Here is a 3,836-nt window from a genome sequence, read left to right on the forward strand (position 1 = left end):
TATTAAATAAAATAGAAAATAAAACAGCATTAACAAAAAAAAATAATATAGATTTAAAATAGAAGAAAAACACCTACCTACGGAAATTATCCCAGTAGTTGTTGGCCCGATTGCCGGGGGCTACCTGATTATTAAGCGCTTGTCCGTTCCACACTTGTCCGGGTAAAGGCTGCTGTTGGTGATGATTGATCGCGGTGTTAATATTGTGCAAGCCGGATATGTTACTAGGATGATTATTAGTAATAGACTGCTCAATTTGATTGTTCTGCATGTTATTGAAGTTGGTGGTTTCAAGCATACGCACACTGTTACGATTTTCATATGGCAATTCGTTGTTTTGTGGTTGATGCGTATGCACCTGCGTTTGAGGTGATATGTAAGACTGGTTAAGGTTAGGCATCGAACATGCTGCAGCCACTGGTTGAGGTTGATGGTTGACTTTCGGATTAGGGGGATTGTGGAGTGGTGAACGGAAAATTGAGGTAGAAGGCGGAGCCGAATTAATAAATGGTGGCAAACCAGTTGACGAATCGGAGAGCCCGCGGAAAGTTTGATCTAACGCAGCACCCCCCGGTATCATGCGATCTTGCATCTGTAGGGGAAAAAATAAAGAACGCTTTTCTTATTTTAATAAATGTTTAAAAAAAACTTACCAATGTTATTGTGTGTCTGAGTGAAGCAATCTCTCTCTGCTGGAACCATAGCATTTGACAGCATTGATTAAGCGTGTTTAATAAAAACGCTTGAAGTTGCAAAGTGTTTGCAGCCAACAGATTTTGGTTGTTGTTGGAGACGTCGTTATTAAGGCCATAACAGTGACCATTCATACCAGCAGGAAATCCGGGAATTTCTGTGACTGGGTTCACTACATTCAATACACTACTCTCACGGGTGCCTGGGGACGTATATCGTCTAGGTTCGGCATAAAGTGGCGAAGGGGTATGATTGTTTCGATTGCTTCCCGTTGTGTTATTGTGCTGTTGTTCAATTAAAGACTGGCACATTCCTTGAATAGTTTCTAGTTGTTTCTGAATCTAAAAAATAATATCAAATCTTTATTACTACAATTATTATAACTTCGGAAAAGTACCAAAACATTTTTTTAAACTACTGTAAACATTAAATTAAACACAGAGAAAACGTAAGAATTTTTTTTGACGTAAATTGTTTCAATTTTTTTTAAAGCTGAATGCTAAGTGTATACTTACTTCGTTTTTGCTCTGAGAGTCGTTTATACTTGTTGAACGATCTTGATGCCTGTTGAATGATGCAGCAACTGAAGTTGTGGCATTAGATCTACATTCAGAACTTCGCGAAGCAGCTGGTTGAAAACGAGCAGAATAATCAACAACTGGATTTATCGACAAACCGATTTCTTCCTCTCTCTGTTTCGAAAGACGACTATGAGTACGAGGCTCGGTCTTAATTTCAGAGTATTCATTCACATCTTCGGGAAATTCGTCACTACTAATCAGAATAATCACATAAGTAAATGAAGATTGTTTAAAATCATTTTCAGTTACCTAGAATAAAACGACGATCTTCTGTTCTGCCGATTAACAGATGGTGGTAACGAGTACCCAGAAGGAGCACCCTCAAAGCCACTCATTTCTGATTTGTTTATAGAAGACTCACTGCATATATCATTATTAATTAATGTGCGATCTGAAATTAACAAAAAATATTGAATTTTACAAATCGGTTATGCAAATTAAGTTAAAGGTTAACTTTTGTATTACATCATTTAATCATCAGCATTTTATTTTTAATAAGTTTAATTATTTTGAAGCAAACCTAAAAATATACAGTATAATATCTTCAAATAACAGTTTTAAAATACCGAAAAGTATTTCCGTACACATATATTGTATTTTTTTAAAAATAATATTCAACAATGGATTTACCTTTTTGTTTGAAAATAATCTCTTCTAATTCCCTCTTCTTTGCTTTCAATTCGGCAAGCATTTTTTCTCGTTCTCGTATGTTACTACTGATTTTGTTACTTTCTTTTTCAATGGGATACTGTTCTCCAGTCCGAGCATTATTATCAATTCGAATTGTGTTATCGCACATTATATTCNCGAATATTATCGTTCTTTTCAACATAAGTAAAGTTCTCTGGACATTCGGAATCAGTATCGTTACAATTTTGAGCCTCGACAAGTCTCAATTCCGCATTTTTTACAATTTCAAGCATATCTTTGAGTTTAGTAAGCTGTTGTTTCATTGTAACTATTTTTCGAACTTGCTGGCCAATGTCTTCGTCTTCATTATCCTCATTGAGATTCTGCAATTCACTAGCCAGTTGATCAATTTGTTGCTTTTTCGTTTGTAATTCATTCAACTTCTCTTGGAGTTCCAAATGTTCAGAGTTAAGCTGAGCATCACGGGTGCCCAACATATGAATAAGTTGATTACTACTTTCTAATCTTTCTTGCAATGTGTCCACGTCTGCATTGTTGTGGTAAGTTTTAAGACCATTTAATGTATCTTCCAATTCTCTAATAGTCGCATCAAAATTATTTTCTGATATTTTTGGTATTTTAGAATTGACCTGAGCTTGCTCAAGAAACAGTCTTTCTTGTATTATTTTATCATTCCTTAGCCGATTTTCTTCATTCTGTTTCTGTTGAACTTTTAACAATTTAACTTGCTTTTGTTTAGCATCCAACAACTGGTTCTCAGCCTTCTTTTTTAAATTTATCAGAGCATTTTGTTGCTCTTGTAGCATCAATATTTTTTGATTAGACTGTTCAACTTTATCCTCAATTTCATTTCTTTGAGATATGTTACTTTGATAACCAGAAGTACTCGGCTCTGAAAAGTTGTCTGTCCCATTTTCTATTACCTATTGTCATAAAATTATTTTAATTAAAGAAACAAGTAAAAAAACTAATATAAAGCATTTATTATTTTTTTATTTTAATTATGCAATCCACACAAAACCCACCCTTCTGTTAGTATTATAAGCAATAAATTTGTCTCCATAGCAAGACAAAACATCTACAATTTGGGAAAATTTCTGCACATGGTCGGACACAGCCAAATCCACGTATGAATTATCCTGTCAAGCAGTAATGCATTAGTGATACTTTAAATTGACAACATTTAGCAGTTAGTAGTTTTTGCATGCATGAGGTAATTAATTAATCCCCCTTTGAAACTAAAAGAAAACTTTAATGTTAATTGCACAATAGCACACATTTATCACCTCTTGTTCATTTTTTTCATGATTTTCTTTAGCAGTTTCATAAATGTTTAAAAGAGCTATTAATTTTGCTTCGCTGTCTTTCAGATCTTTTACCATTTTATCAAAATGTTCCTTTTCTTTCTCTACAGCCTTCACAAAAAAATATAATTACTTAAAAGAGATAGGAGATAGGTACCTAATATTATGAAAATCAAAGTAACCAACACCACTTCAATTTTTGTAATAAAGTTAAATAGTAACATTTAAAACCGTACAGAAAATTACCTGGGGATCTTCACTATTTTTTAGTGTAGACATTAATGAAGTAGTAACTCGCAAGTACTCCCTAATCTGATTTAGTTTGTCCTCAATTTTCTGTTTTTCTGGAAATTTGGAGACATTCTGACATTTAGGAATAGTTGCGACAGAATCTCTCCTTGAATTAGGTTCACTTATATTTGGAGGTAATAGTGCACCATTACCTGTACAAAATTAAATGATTTATTTGTTACACTTACAATTAATAAATACATACAATAATAACATATATATTGGTACTTACTGGTCATAGTTAGCTGATGTAGGTCACTATTATGTTGTGGTAAAGAATAATTATGATCATCAGCCAGAGATGATTCCATTGAAT

General features: G+C 33.6%; 1 pseudogene; it reads right to left on the bottom strand.

Moving 5' to 3' along the window:
- Positions 1 to 6: 6 nt before the first annotated feature.
- LOC112906154 lies at positions 7 to 3,830 on the bottom strand (annotated as a pseudogene).
- Positions 3,831 to 3,836: the final 6 nt, after the last annotated feature.

The sequence above is a fragment of the Agrilus planipennis genome, unplaced genomic scaffold, assembly GCF_000699045.2.
Source record: "Agrilus planipennis isolate EAB-ADULT unplaced genomic scaffold, Apla_2.0 scaffold2141, whole genome shotgun sequence".
NCBI lineage: Eukaryota > Metazoa > Arthropoda > Insecta > Coleoptera > Buprestidae > Agrilus > Agrilus planipennis.